Below are 16,431 nucleotides of genomic sequence, written 5' to 3'. Positions count from 1 at the left end.
TGTAGTATGCTTGACGAAAAATCTTGCTGTAAAGCCAAGAGGCAGAACAAACATGCCAATGTTTGAAACCCTCAGTAATTATGTTCTAATTTCCAAAAAGAAAGACATCGGTTGATACCACTGAATTTTGGTCCAAGCTAGGGTTGCATTTAAAACAAACGGTGTTTTAAAGCACTTTGTTTAAAACATGTTTTAAGCAGTGTTTTAAATAAAAGCCTTTTAAAAATAATTGTGTTTTTTTTAGTTGTAAAATTATGCCATAATTGTGTAAATACTTCCCAAAAAACATGTTGTATGAGCCTACAAACAAGTACCACCCGATATAGCCGACTTATATGTATTTCTATATGGGATGGTTAGAATCCTCAAAATAGTCGGTTCAAGATTATTAGTACAAATACTTCGTCAAAGGATCTATATCTACCCTATATTTTTAATTGTCAATGTCAATCCACTGTGACGCCACAATTGAATATTCGTGACGTCATGGCTTTAAAAAAATGTTTTAAATTCGGGCCTTGTTTTAAACATGTTTGTTTTAAATTGATTTTTGTTTTAAATGTAACCCTAGTCCAAGCTAAGAACTGGATCACAAGATTCCAATAGCTGATGAATCAATTTTTCTCTGGGTAAAATTGAACATTACGGCGATGACAAAGTAAACAATAATTTCAAAGCTACGGAACTTGTTGGAGAATCAGGAGATATTATAAAAAGAGAAATGGATTCATGTGAAGATGTAAAAGAAAACCTGTTGACATTACCAAGATAAAAGGAAAGTGCTGTGGCCAGAAGATAAAAACTATGTAACCTACAAATTGAATCTAAAGGAGAAATTTTCTATGCAGCCGACAAACCCCCCCCCCCCAAATCGTCAATCCACCCTTCAAAGAAAGTGCAAACATCAAATGCTTCGCATACCAGTAATACCAATGTGGCTTCACGTCATGTCACAGTCTAGAAAACCTATTAGATGAATATGATGAAAGGAAAAATTGAAAATGATAACATGTGACACAACATCGGTTAAAGGGGCACTGCACTATAAATATGATGTGGTCTCAAAGGAAAGTTGAAATCAGAAAAAAAATGTCGCAACCATTTTCCTTAGGAGTCACCGCAAAGGAAATTCAGCTACAATACCTCCAACTATCCCAATAACATGCCAGTTGAATAAATAAATTTCTATGTTTCCGCTGCTGCGCGGCTCCGCATAATGTAGCCTTTAAATTGCAAGTTGCGATGAGAATCCTTGCTGTGTCATCATCAGCAAAGTAAGTGACGTATAATGTCTTTTCCACATACTACATAAAGAAATGATGGGACTAGATTTACTGGCATATGGAGGTCGCGTCGAGAAACTGGGTGCAGGTGCAACTGAAGGTACCATGCCTGTAACTTAGCAACGGTTCAGGCAGTGGAGACTCGCAGCCGCGCCACTATAGCAATTTATTTATTCAACTGCCGTGGAATGAGGATGGTTGGAATTTTCAACTATAGCTGCAGTTCCTTTACATGACCACTAGTGATTTCGGTGTGTATAGTAAGCCGGTATCAATCAATATCCCGAGTTCACTGGAAATGGACATAAACAGTTATTTGGTGGATGGTTATTTGCAAAGGTGGTCAGTAACGAATTACCTATACTTTTACGAAGTACTCGAAGTAGTTTTCCTCTACTTCTGGTACTTACTCAAGTAGATCTGATTTTTGACGATGGCCCACCCGTTGAAAACCCCCGGCCTAGGCAAACCTAATATCTATATGTACTAATAACCATACAATAAGCAGAGCAATGTCACATTACAGGCTATTCTCCTTAACCCCCATAGATGAAGCAATGGGCAAATAACTCAGTGAATCACGGAAATTGGCAACCGACTGGAAGGAAAATAACTGTGAAACCAGTGAACTTGATTTCCCGTTCATAAAACGAGCAATTTCTCGTGTAACACTCTTGACTTTTATGTCGCAATTTGGCTGGTCCGACATGAGTTCCTAGGACAGTGGTTCTCAACCTTTACTAGCCCGCGGAACACTTACGCTAATCTAAAAACCTATGTAGAACCACAAATTTTTCGATATATCGTAAAAACTAAAATTCCTACTACAGACACAATACATATCTAACTACACCGTTTTCCGACCACCGCTACATTAGGGGTTGCGTCTCATTTCATTTCTAAAATATAGGATCGCGCCATAGAGACTAAATGGGTATTCAAATATACTAAAGTGTGATATTAATTGAGAATTACAGTAAGCAATTCGTATAGTATGCCAGCTTGCATAACCAATCAGATCATACCTTCGATTGCGGGCGGCTGTTCGGTGCGAAAGCTTCTCACGTAAGTCACGTCCTGGATGATCCATTCCTCTACTGACTTGATTCGCTGAAGGGTGCTACTTGATCCCAGTTCCCAGATCCCAGTACCGTTATATCATCAGGATCAATACATGATTTTCCGAATGAAAGTACCAGTTCTTCGCAGGGAAATATTAGAATTATTGAAACCATTAATAATTCTGGAATATCACCAGTAAAATGTTAATTCGAACTAGCCAGAAACGCCTCATCAAACATTACAATACCCTGCAGTTTGGCTTTGAGCTGAGTAGAACTTGAGAGAAGTTCGATACAATGAATCGCTACCAAACACGCCTGCAGTAAAACGAAACGTGAAGCTTAAAATTTTAATGGCTCGAAACTAGACAATAGCTATATAAACAGATAGGCTACTCGGGACCTCGGTTGTGTTTAGTGGTTTAACATTCAGTCTTTTGTTCGCGGTGCACTTTAAAACGGCTAGTTAGCAGGGTGCGCAAACGGAGACGCGGGACACCGGTGAAGCCTCGCCTATTATTGTGCAATTCATCATAAACACCTATCAGCATAGGCTTGGACTCTAACTATTGGTGTTACAGCTGTAGAACACAGCATTACGGTATCTCGCATTGTAGGGGGTTGTTCGATAATGTAGATTGTAGTGAACGTAATTGCACGTCCTAATTAAGTCATGTCAATTCCACAAGTTCGGGAAGAATCGCGAGGTTTTCGCGGGTTTGCTACGGGCTGGCCCATTCTTAATAATGTTGAAGTATGTTGTTATTTAGTGGGAAAGGGATTCTCGCTGCTCTAAATATACTGGGGTCGATCACACGAACCATGTCAGAGTAAAAGAGAAGAACTCCTTTTGTGAGACATATGCGATTTCAAATTGGGATTGAATCACAGGCAGACTTGGACAACAGTGCTCTTCAAACTTTTTCGTCGTGCTACACCCTTTTAACATTTACTCGAAACTCGTACACCACTGTCCACATAAATCACTAATTCCTTACAGTAATCCTATAATCCAGGTGTATTGAACCTCCTTGCTATTCACGGCCGTACTTCGATTCCATGTATAGCACGCGGCCGTATCCCGGCGGAGAGTCGTCATGGCCCATCTGGACGTCATATATGCTCATTGCTCATGCTAAATTGGCTAATTAGAACTTCGCACCGCGGAGATCCCTTATGGTGTTCTGTGCCATCAATGATTTCTTGAGATATACCGTGCGTATAAAAATTTCAATTGTAGCAGTAGAACACCTCGCAGGGTTAGTATCTCTTTACCAAAATCGCGAGTATATATGTTAGGAAAAGGTAAGTGGATTGCCTTCCCTCTGGAATATTAATTTCGTGGATAATATAAGTTGTTTCATCTTTTGATGTCAAATATTTATCCATTCTTAGCCCACATGATATGATTAACCGATAGAGTTAATGGAGGGGATGTCATCGAAACTTTTACGAACCAAATTAATGATGATGCATCTTCCTATTTTTATTAATAACTTTGTTCTATGTTGTTATTTTTTGACCTCCCGTCAATGTTGCCTCTAAGCTGTGCACGGGCGCAAATGCGCAGTGCTGACACGGTCTCACCCACAGAAAATCTTAGTTGCGCAAAAAAAGTCCGAAGTGATGACCTTTTTTGGTGAGTGCGCGCAGACTCGTCAAGAGTTAGAGGGAACATTGACTCCCGTCGGGATTGTAGGCATAGTCGAAATATATATTGGAATCGGCCAAACGTACGAGGAAAACCTTAAGTCGTAAGACGCACAATACTCCGACTCGGTATTTCTTTATGGGGTGTATCATATCCTCTGCGGTTCACATTTGTACGGTGGGACTCAGACTACACTATCATATGGAAACCAAATAATTCAAGTCACCCTGAATCGCGCCAAGCGTGAATAAAATTTTCAAATATATATTCTCTCCAGATTTGGGAGCCACTTCGTTAATTCAAATTGCATATTGACGGTCGCCAACACACGCTAATTTATTATGTGTTGAGGGCCGCATATAATTATTGTTTAACTGCCGAATGTAACATCTGCAGGATGGCCACCTCTGAACAAGGTTGTGACGTATTTGTAATGCTAAATATCAATAAGTACTCGAGATTACCGGACCACCATCTATAGCACAGTGGTTTTCAATCTCGCCGCCCCGAAACACCCTGCCTACGCCCCTGCAATTATGACTACGTTATCCATAAGCATCTCGCAGAAAGACTTACTCAATAGTCTGTGCCTCGTGGCGGTTTCCTCGAAAATCATTATCGACAGATATCGCAAGCTGAACAATGAACATTGGTCAACTCCTTCCTGTTTTACTCCACAAGGAACCAATAAGTCCATTATTAACGTTTAAGTTTAAATGATGAGGAAAAGCATTTGCTTATGACATCACAAAGGTATATTACTTATAAGCTATGTACGAAACCGAGTGCATGGCCATTGGCCACCCTGGGTGAATCAACAGCTTGTTGTCGATTTTAAATTGACGCTGATCACCTCCGGGGCACACCATCCTGAATACTTACGTCAGGAATGCGAACGTTACATAGCGACACGTTATACACCGACGGTTCGAAAACAAATACGCGCGGTGGTGCAGCATTTTGGGTCGGAGAAGTTCAATATTCTCATTGGGCCTCACGTGACGCCAATCAATCAATATTTTTCTCGGAATTATACGCAATTATGTTAAGTCTAAATTGGGCGAGCAGTGCATGGATGCCGTACAAACAGTTGGCGATATTCTCCGACAGTAAAAGCGCATTGATATCGATCAAATGGCAATTCGAATAGTTTAATTGAAACTATTGTCTTACTTTGAAGAGACTTGGCAACACATGGAGTACAAGTCACGTTGACTTGGATTCCCGCTCGCACAGGATACGTGGCAATGAAAGGGCGGATAAACTCGCAAAACTGGCCGCTAGCACACCTGGAGCCTGGACCCACCGACGAAGACGGAACGATTCTGTCACTTCCCGAAATGAAGTCATACACTAATGGATTATGTACTGAGAAGTGGATGTCGGAATTAAATGGCATCGATCGAGACTCTGCGTACCTTCGTATGCACGCACCGTTCTCATGCATTCCCCGTCCACGAAATTTGTCGCGGAGGGAATCAGCAATTATATTGCGACTGCAAACTGGACACTGTAAACTAAACTCACACCTCCAACGCACGGGTTGTCACGACAGTGGTCTCTGCGAAACGTCTCTGTCAAAAGCTTAACTAAACATAATCATAAAGAGGTTTCTTATGAGACACCAGGCCTTCTGGTACAGCTTTCTCGCCAATTTACCTACCACCGACAGACCAACAACGCTAACGCTGACTAATTACTGCGTCAATATTTGTAAGACATAATCACATTACAACAAGTGCGCGCTTAAAGTACAACAGGCCGATAAGTATAAATAGATCTCACCTTGAATTGATTGATGGATATACTGACGCACAGCTTTTGGTCGGGACAAAAGTAGGTCTGCCACGAGACAATATAGGTGCTGTAGAATGTATGATCAAGTTACCTACATAGTAGCTAACACCGACTACATAACTGCGTCAATGTTTCAGAGTTTCACAATATGTTCACATTATAGCAGCAGCGTGCTCTCAATAAGTAGAACAGACCGAATAGACGTTACCTTGACGCGAAACGGTCGTAACGATAGCATTAACAACACCGTGTTATTCTAAAAACTATGACATCTTCATTTTAATATTTAGCAAGTAGAGGCCTACCGAACTTTGTTGATCCAATAATCCAATAATAATAACAATTATAATAAGTCAATAATATATATTCCTGTTACAAATGTCTATGTCGTCACTCAACGCTGTCTATTTTGCGAAGAGCTTGTAATCAGTGAACCCACACGCAACATAATTAAGCTGTGATATGTATGGTGCCTGATTTAAAACAAGAAAGGAGGAAGTGTTGATGGTTTCATATTCGTCACAAATAAAGTCAAATAGCAGAGTGCGTCAGCATATGTGTCACAACTAGTAACTAGTCACTATCTCAGTCATCTCTTGTATCATGCTCTCGACTAATTTCTTGTATAGACCGTCATCTGTACGATCACGAGTCATACATCCAAGCAATGTTTCATCGAATTTATCAGGAGTCTGCGCAACCACACCCACTCCCTGCGCAATCTCCTGTAAAACTGTAAGCAGCATCCAGGACAAAAACAGCACTTTGTTCGCTTCCGCGAAATGCTGTTCTTGGGTCCCACAGGGTGTACATCGAGCTTATGTGGGCCTTCGCTCACAGACCCTCCGTCTACGGATAATTTCATCACTGACCTTTAATTGAACTAATTCACTAACACGCATTCTCTTACCGCTGCGAACAAAATTCGGCATTTCGCGATTAACAAACGAGCCGGATTATGTAAGAGGCGAACGCAATTTACAATTTATTCCCACCGTCATGCTATGGCAGTACGTTCTAGTCACGCGAAACGCGAAATTTTTTTCAATAAGACGGGTGCTTTTACTTTCAGAATATGTAGGTTGGTCCTCAAAATACGAATTTTGGAAACTTGCTCGTCTGACCCTGCCAAAATGTTTCTTCTACTTGAGTAGCTTCCTTGACTACTTTGACCACCTCTGTCGATTACAGAAAGTTATAAACATGGTACTATAAAATGCGTTGAGTGTAAGAGAGACAAGGTGTGTCAAAAGATGCCATACGTAATGGGCATACTGCATCTGCTAGTAGGCTACGTCACCGCTATCTTCTACCGGATAATAATGTTGTTTACTACTTGGGCATTGTCCGGGACGTCGGGCTGCCATAACTGAGCCCCCCACCATTTCAAGAAAACCGCGGATGGTATGCCGTCATATCGCATGTATGGGCAGTAGCCGTTGCCGTATTCCACGTCTTCGATAGGTTGTTATTCTGTTACATGTTGGTATATTACTAATTTTGATTAGGGATATTTTATATCATCGTTTTAAGTGTTAATATAGATGTATTGTCATTTCTAAGTAACATGTTATAGTTTGAGTTGAACAAGAATAGCTAAATCACTCAATTTACATATTTAAAAGCTCACTGGTGATAATCGGACGAATATTGGCAAATCCTGCTATTCGATCTATTTTGAGAGCAGGCTCGCGGGCCACTCATCTGGTTGGTGACCCCTGACCTAGGGTTACCATAGTCCTCCTTTAAGAGGATTTTTTCAGGTTTTCGAAAATGCCCTCCGATGACACCTAAATGTCATCCTTTTTGGGATTTTGACTTTTTTTTAGAATTTTGGTTAAATATAGGGGGGAAATCGACCGAGATCCAATAAATCAGCACTGAAGTAACGTTCCGGCGGCTATTTCGGTAACTGAGCCGGAAAGTTGGCCTATTTTTTTTAGTCAACCGACCACGAAGCGGGGAAAATTTACCATTTTCCAAAAGATATTCCTCCGATATTCTAAGTTTCAAAAATTTGAAAAAGGGTCCTTCTTTCCTGATTCCAAAATATGGTAACCCTAGGTCAGGGTCAGACAACATATGATCCGCGGGCATTATCCCGTGTTACATGATAATGTGGCTAGCGGCCGCAGTCTGCCGAGATTCCCCACTACTTGCTTAATCGTCAAATCTCGCTGACTGTATGTTATTGTATACGAGCAGGGTGTGCAGTAGGGTTGTCCAAAATTTGGAAAATCTTAAAAAGTCTCCGTGATTGTGTCTCATTCTATAGATTACTGATAAAAAAAAAACAATAATTAGCCCGAAAGAAGCTTACAGAAATGCCGTTAAGATTTCGGTCAAAGCGTTTGAAAGTAGCTGCTCAAGAATGGGCGTGCCACCGACCATAGAACGGCGAGAAGACTAGTAATCAAAATACAACGGCTCTTGATTGACGAATCGGCTATGCTCCAATGATCACGGCAGCAGCAGCTTACTGATTAGGTGTTCAAGAAGTCTGCTACCGGCGGGGATTCTGAGTGCGCATTGTTAGTATTTTGGCAGGTGATGATTTAAGATTAATTCAGGACATGTTGAGTTACGAAATACATGATGAACAAACAACACCTGCTTCACAGAAGCTTTTACAGCATGACTGCTTTATTGTGAAGGAAACGGCTGAAACCTACATGCCGTGTTTTCATCGAGATAAAGCAAAGGCTCTTATGCAAGTGTTGAGCGAATTCACCGTTTCAATACGGATCCATCATCAGTGAATACAAATATATAAAGCTTAACAATGACACTATACTTTGTGTGATGTTACCTCACTGGACGCCAACAAATGGTTGCGATCTCAGACACCTTGTCCTCTCCTCACCTGGTGACCTGTGGTGTGCCCCAAGGCTCAGTACTTGGACCGGTCCTTTTCACCATATATGTCAACGACATTTTTGAAACCTCTTCATTGAACACCACACTTTTCGCTGATGATACTCACCTCCTCTCTTCAGCATCTTCGACGGCAGAGCTGGATGCCCTGACTGGTGACCAAATGCCCAAAGTCCATGAGTGGACTGCCCAGAACAACCTCTGCATAAACGCCTCGAAATCGCAATTGCTGACAGTAAATTCAAAAAATAACCTAACCGTTAATATCGCTGGTCAGCCCGTTTCCAACACAGATAATGCCAAATATCTCGGGGTTTTACTGGACTCGAACATGTCCTGGAAGAGTCATATTCAGTCCCTAGAAACTAAATTATCACCGAAGTGCGGCCTGTTCTACAGCCTTAGGCGCTTCATGCCAGCATGGGTTCTTCTGATACTCTTTAAATCCTTAATCCAATCGAAGTTACACTATGGCATCCTCTGTTGGGGGGCTGCCAGTAAAACTGCACTCAAGCCACTGCAAAAACTACAACATAAAGTACTCCGAATCATAGCTAGGGCCCCAAAGGGGCCTGGCTGCCCGTCCAACAAGTCGCTGCTGAAGAGATTCGGCGTCCTAAACATAGAAGATATGCGGAAACTAGAAATCGCCAAGTTTATGTATCAGCTCCACTGCGGTCGTTGCCCCGAATATTTCAATGACTTCTTTACCTCTGAATCAAAAGCGCACAAGTACAACACACGCGCGTCCACGTCGTCCAAATATCATATGATCGACCGAAAAGATCATCGCACTATCAAATATGCCGGACCTGATGTGTGGAACAGTATCCCGCCGGCCATCCGACAGTCGACGAGCATGTCCACATTCAAGTCGAAATACAAGCAATTACTACTAAATAAATACAGTACATCCTCAAGATTACCGGACCACGACTGACCTATCGATCTCGCTTCCCATGACATGCCGCCCTATTTATTGTCGCTTTCTTTTTCTATACTATCTTCTTTACTTTCATTCAGTGTGCATGCCTCCTCTTTACATCGCCTAGGCCAAGGTGGGTGTCAGATTCCATAGACTGCTCCTTGTCGCTTCGACACCTTCCTGTCTTTTCATTGTATCGCATTTTTTGTGGTGTATTGAACTGATAAAATTGCTAATAAACCAATGATGATGATGATGATGATGTTATTGGGCTGAAGCTGTAGTATATAGGTGACGTTTTGAATGCTCTAGGGATCGGCGGAATCAGCCAGGTATGCTTGGCATTTATCAGATGCTTACAGCAAATTGAATGCACTTGTTGGCGTTGTTAAAGTCATCAATGATAATGTAGAAAAGAGGTGGTAATGTACACATACTCGCACTGGCTATGCTGGATATGGTATGCCAAAGTCCTTATGGATCCCGCTGAAAAGAGGTGTGAAGAAAAGCACAGACTATGCTGCATATAGTATCCAGCATAGTTTGGATATCATATCCAGCATAGCCTGTGCTTACCTTACACCTCTTTTCTGCAGCATCATTAAGGACTTTGACCACTCTTATAAGTGAATTCAATTTGCTTCAAGTATAACTGCCAAGCATAACCGGCCGATTCAGTCGATCCCTAGAACCTTCGAAACTTCAGCTATATGCTACAACTTGGGTCCAAAAGGATCACACAAAGTATAGTGTCATGGTCAAGCTTTATATTTGTATTCACTGATGATGTATCCCTTCTCAAACGGGGAATTCGTTCACCACTTGCATAAGTGCCTTTGCTTTTCCTCGATGAAAGGACGGCATGTAAGCTACAGCCGCTTCGTTCACAATAAAGCAGTCATGCTGTAAAAGGTTTTGTGCAACAGGTGTTGTTTGTTCATCATGTATTTCGTAACTCAACATGTCCTGAATTAACCTTAAATCATCACCTGCCAAAATACTAACAATGCGCACTCAGAATCCCCGCCGGTAGCAGACTTCTTGAACACCTAATCAGCAAGCTGCTGCTGCCGTGATCATTGGAGCATAGCCGATTAGCCAATCAAGAGCCGTGGTTATTTGATTACTAGTCTTCTCGCCGTTCTATGGTCGGTGGCACGCCCATTCTTGAGCAGCTACTTTCAAACGCTTTGACCGAAATCTTAACGGCTTTCCTGTAAGCTTCTTTCAGGCTAATTGTTGTTTTTCATCAATAATCTATAGAATGAGACACAATCACGGAGACTTTTAAAGATTTTCCAAATTTTGGACAACCCTAGTGTGCAGTTCACTGTGCAGTGTGTGCAGCGTGCGAGGGTAGCTTACGCGTAAGTTTGTCGTTGCGAGAAGGCTTGCATTATCGGCATTAACCATGTACTCTATCCCAATTAATTGATATATAGGTAAATTTGCGGTACCGGGCTTATCGAACGCCTGGAAATCTTAATTATGGATTGCATCATGTGTTAGTTGATCAGAGAGAAGCAGTCATGACGGCGGCTATATGGCAATGCTGTTCTCAAATCCACTCATTGTGTACGTCATTATCGGCGAGAAATAGCTTTGAAGTGGCATTGCGATCGTTAAAATACATTCAATAAATGCAATTTATTCCTCGCATATGTGGATAATTGGCCGAAAAATGTATCGATTCAGCAATCCGGCCCGCCAAGTACTTAATTTTTGCTATATCCGGCCCGTCGACTGGAGAAGTTGCCCGCCCCTGCCCTAGGTTAAGCAGGCTCGTTTTTTCAGGTAACTGTGAACTCCGGACTCATCAAAATATATTGGCTTACTATAATCTCCGACATCGCAAGTACTACTAATGTTATAAAACGATATTGGTATATTTGTTCTATATATTCACCCAGTCCCCTTTCGTCGTATGTGATCAGATTTCAAGATTTCAAGATTTGGGTTCCAATTGCTGAATGAATGTTGACGGCCATCAGCACATACTAATTACTAGGGCCATTTAAAGTCATTAAAGTCATATTTTTTTCTATGCATCAGTAAGTCGTGAAATCAATTTTAACGCCAAAATCGCATCCATATGGGGTATATTAAGAAAGTTATAAAGTCATATTTTCCTGGTTAGGTCATATTTGAGTTATAAAGTCATATTGTTGTATACTTTAAATAAAATGTGTCAATTGAAGCAATTACGCACTAATAAAGTAAGGCAATTTCTGATTGAACAAAGGCAAACTGTAAGGTTAGCCTACATAACATTACAGTCGCAGACCTATGAGGTCACACATTGCATTGTGTTGCTACACAATCTGTTTAACTTCTGTGCACTGAAGTGGGACGTAATTTGAAGTTCAGAGACTTCCACAAGTGAAAGAAATAGTCAACGCATGGGAAGCTGAAGCAGTTATTGTAAAGAGCGTCAAAGATTCAGTGAACGATCCAAAGATGACGATTCAGTTAACAGAAATATGCCTACACTACAACAATATTTCAAACTTGATACTGAAAATGGAGTTGTACGTACACTATCAAAGAGGCTCATGCTGATCTAAATGCCCTTGATTTCGGAAAAGATCCGCTTGAGCTCAAAAATGACATTAAGAAGCGATTGGACAAAAACGATGTGAAACAAATTATGGAGCTACAAAGACAAGACATTTCACCAGCGCTGTATGCAAAACTGCAGAAGTGTCAACAAACATCTGCGTCTGTGGAGCGCTCATTTTCCTTACTAAAGTCAATTTTACGTCCAAATAGTAACTTTAAAGACTCCAACATTCCACACTATACATGAAACTGTACTACAAAAGTGGTTTAAAATAAAAATGGATGTGTATTACTGTTATGTTGTTCATGTTTTACTCGTCAGTTACATGAGTTACGTTGGTTACATGTAAAAATACACGATTTTCGCATAAAGTCATATAAAGTCATATTTTCCCCCAAATAAAGTCATATAATTGATTTTTTAAGGTCATATAAAATGGCCCTACTAATTACCTATAGACGGACGCATAATTTCCCTTCAACGGCCGCAAGTTGGCCATCCCTGTCCTATATAAACAAAGATCGTCGGATCTCGATCTCGCAAACGAAAACCGCATGATAAAACTACGCTTGTCTAACTTGTAACTTGTAACTTACTTGAGCTTTTTTTAGTCATCTACCTAGCAATGCGGAGAGAAAAACGGTATCTTGAGCTCTGAGCGGAAAGATGACCTCGCACAAAGTGGGAAATGCACCGGTTTTTGAGATTTCTTCTCCAGTTTTGCAAGTCTCAAATTTCTCAAAAAGTGTCCTCTTTTTAGATTTCCAAAATATGGTAAGCCTAAATTATCATATTTATATTACGATTTTAAATGTCATAATTGTGTCGTAACATCTATAAACCGATGCTAGATTTTGACTGATACGGGATCTTGCACCGATCACAAGAGGTCTATGAATTAGGATTACCGGTTGAATGCGTCTGTCAAGCATTTGTGCAGACTGCAGAGTGCGTTTAACCTGCGAACCTCTGAAAGGTTCAGGTTCGTGTGAACGCGAACCTTTTTGAAAGGTTCTGTGTGAACGCCAACGTGAAGCTATGACGTCACGTGACGACATATTGCTAGTTCCAACCCTACATTTTAGTGTATTCGAAACCACAATGGTGACTGTGATCACAAGTATGAACCAAATCAGGCAAATCCTATAGCATTCCCATAAAAACAATGTTTTCAGTCGCTTAGCCAACATTTTCGACGAGGACTTGCAGGGGAATATAAGCCTACGCGTTCGTCTTACCAGTATAGGCAGGATTGCCATACCGTCCTTATTTCTAAGATTTGTCCTTATTTTGAAGGGTCGCGTCTTAGAAAACTCAACCGTCCTTATTTCTAAAAAATGTCCTTATTTTCGACTTGCGTCCTTATTTTGTCTTATTTTCAGCCGCTACAGAACCTTGATGGTTTTCCTCTAGTATCTGTGTTGCATAATATTATAAAATTATGCCTTTCGTCGAGATTTCAAGACATCATAAATGAAAGAAATTCTCTTGAAGATTTGGCTAGGGCAGTGAGTGGTGCTAAAGCGGTTTCGTCTGTACCAAGCTACCGCAGCTGACGTTATTTTAGCAGTAAACAGCAGTACCATGTTTTTTTCTAAATTATATTGTACTTGCGCTTATAGTTTTAGCTACCAATAAGACTGAATCTTATTAGTTTACATCAGTGGCTCTTAACCTTTGCCCCTCCAGCGCCCCCTTTCAAAAATTGCATGGGTCTGGCGCCCCCATATTTTAAGGACTGTAGTAAAAACAACGAGTAAGTGGTCGAAGTCCGGTTTAGGATAAGGACTTCATTATTAGAAATATTTTACGCTTGAATTGCGCCAGACGACCGCTCGACTAATTAACGACATAATAATTGTATGAGCTATATTCTGGATCAAATCAAGGTTGTTATAATAACCATCGGGTAAGGCCTGCAGGTTCACACCATTTGGTTCGAGCTCAATGTACACATCCCGAATCCACCTCTGCGATTGAAAATACGGTGAAGTTAGTTGCATTGGGTTTTGTTTAATTGCTTTGTGTGACTACTAAATCAACTTAGAATGTGGTGGAGATCTTTGCCCACATCAAATTTGGAACGGAACCAAGGATTACAAATACAACAAAAGATAATTATTATCATCAATTTTATTTTATTTTGAACTGTGAGCTGTGCACGATACCTGGAAACGATTTTCAGCGACTAAGGAATCGATATTGGGACTAGCGAGATACGTGGCTAGCCGAAAGACCATCTTCACGTAAAGCTTGATCTTGTGGGGAAACCCGAAGCCAGTGGTTCTCAAACTTTTTTAGACACGCCCCCATTTATGAAACTCAAAAATCGTCATATCACAAAATGCAACCAGAATGCTAGTAATCCTAACGTCTAGTTTGATGGCATGGAAGGTTATGACTGTTGACAAGAGAATTCTCTAAGATGAGTTCCGGACTACACACAGAGCAATAACATTCCATCGAGCGAGAATCAGCTGATATGAATGGGCATACTGTCTTGACTTGCAATGGCCCAAACACTGTCAAGACCGAGACGCTTAGAAAACGGCTTGGAGCAGTGGTTCCTAAAACTGGGGAGCGCACACCCCTCGTGGAGGCGCGAAATTTTTTTCAGTTGAGCGCATCTCTGCCTCCCCTTCTGATGCTTTCGCGCCCCCACGAGGGGTGTGCGCTCCCCAGTTTTAGGAACCACTGCCCAAAGCGTTTTCTAAGCGTCTCGGTCTTGGTAGTGTTCGGGCCATTGCAAGTCAAGACAGTATGCACATTCATATCAGCTGATTCTCCCTCGATGGAATTTTGTTCCCATCACCGGGGCCGTTTTTGGTAGTGACGAATAGTCATTTCGGGCACAGGCGAATAGCTTATTTTGAAGCAACAACAGCAACATGTTGAAACTGTAGTCAATTTCAGCATTTAAAATTGGTTTTCTTAGCTTTCTTCCGAAATCTCAAATCAGGTCGCGGGCCGCAGAATATGAGGTCGCGTGTTGGTGACTCCTGTACTATATGATCATATTTCCTTACTACACCATCTACTGCAGTGATTCCCAAGCGCGGCCCTGACGGCCGCATGCGGCCCCCAGCTAGGGATGCCTTTATTTTGTACAACAAGCTAATGAAAAGCTAATGCAGCTAATTAGGCTAATGAAAAGCTATTTAAGCTAATGAAAAGCTAATTAAGCTAATGAAAAGCTAATGAAAAGCTAATTAAGCTAATGAAAAGCTAATTAAGCTAATGAAAAAGTAAGCTAATGAAAAGTAAGCTAATGAAAAGCTAATGAAGCTAATGGAAAGCTAATGAAAAAGTAAGCTAATGAAAAGTACGCTAATGAAAAGCTAATGAAGCTAAAAGCTAATGACTCTAATAACTATGCTGTAGCACGGGGGCCTTTCGACCTGCCTGGCGGGAGCAGACCTTTTAACGTGGCCCATGCATTTCAAAGGGGAGTTTGGACTTTGAAAATTTTCGAGCTCGCCTATACTTTAACGTGGGCGACATAGCTGCCGCAACTTTGCCGCGTCTCGCCTACCCCAAAACACGCGGCCCTATGGCAAACCGGCTATTCTTGCTCGGATCGGTCCCAGATTTCGTGTGAGCCTAGTCGTGGGGGGTGTTTAGCCGAGAATTTTTTTTTTAAGTTTCCAAAAATTTTTCGGACTTCAATTTTTTTTCAATTTCGTTGCCATGTTGATTGTTAAAGGATAGGGAAATTGGAGTTGGTCGTTTTTTCGATAAAAAAATTTTTTTAAATTTTTTTCTCGATTCTCACTTTTCTGGTATCGTTCGACGCAGCGGACGCAGTACAGTAATCTACCGCTTAAGTACGCACCCGTTTAAGTTCGCATCCCAGATAAGTACGCAAAAATTCTTCACAATTTCTGGGTTCAACTATTTCAACAGCAAGCACCATAACTGAATGTCAGGAAAACACTGCTTGAACATATCGTGCAAAGTCATTTAATGCATATTTTGCATTCTTTGTTGCTTGACTTCCAATGTCACCTGTCTCAGTTTTCGCTGAATGCAATTAAATGTGCTTTTGAGGTTGTCATAAGCCCCTCCTGCTTGATCTTGTAAGGCAGGACACAACAACTGATCCTCAACTTCAAACACTTTATTATGAAGTTGTGCACAGCCATGAAAAACGATGCTGTTTTCGACAGGTGCAGAATCGTTGCTTACGCTAGCCTCGTCGTCGGTGTCATCATTTTCAGTCTGCATCGGCCAAGAATTTATTTTTTAAATTTTCCGAAACTTTCGGCTTCGTCTCGTTGCGG

The 16,431-nt window shown here is 41.2% G+C and overlaps 1 protein-coding gene and 1 long non-coding RNA gene across 2 annotated transcripts in view; both read right to left on the bottom strand.

The window, feature by feature from the left end:
• LOC145435397 (NFX1-type zinc finger-containing protein 1-like) overlaps positions 1 to 2,459 on the bottom strand; it is a 98,023-nt gene extending 95,564 nt beyond the window's left edge. Inside the window, exon 1 of the mRNA XM_080312673.1 lies at positions 2,309 to 2,459. The gene's annotated coding sequence lies outside the window, so the exon portion shown is untranslated. The remainder of the gene's footprint in view (positions 1 to 2,308) is intronic.
• LOC145436055 (uncharacterized) overlaps positions 1 to 16,431 on the bottom strand; it is a 307,559-nt gene that overhangs the window by 163,374 nt on the left and 127,754 nt on the right. The window lies entirely within an intron of this gene.

Source organism: Botryllus schlosseri, chromosome 3 (genome assembly GCF_051294905.1).
Source record: "Botryllus schlosseri isolate E-star chromosome 3, Bs_hap1, whole genome shotgun sequence".
Lineage (NCBI taxonomy): Eukaryota > Metazoa > Chordata > Ascidiacea > Stolidobranchia > Styelidae > Botryllus > Botryllus schlosseri.
This window is presented reverse-complemented; position numbering and strand designations above follow the sequence as displayed.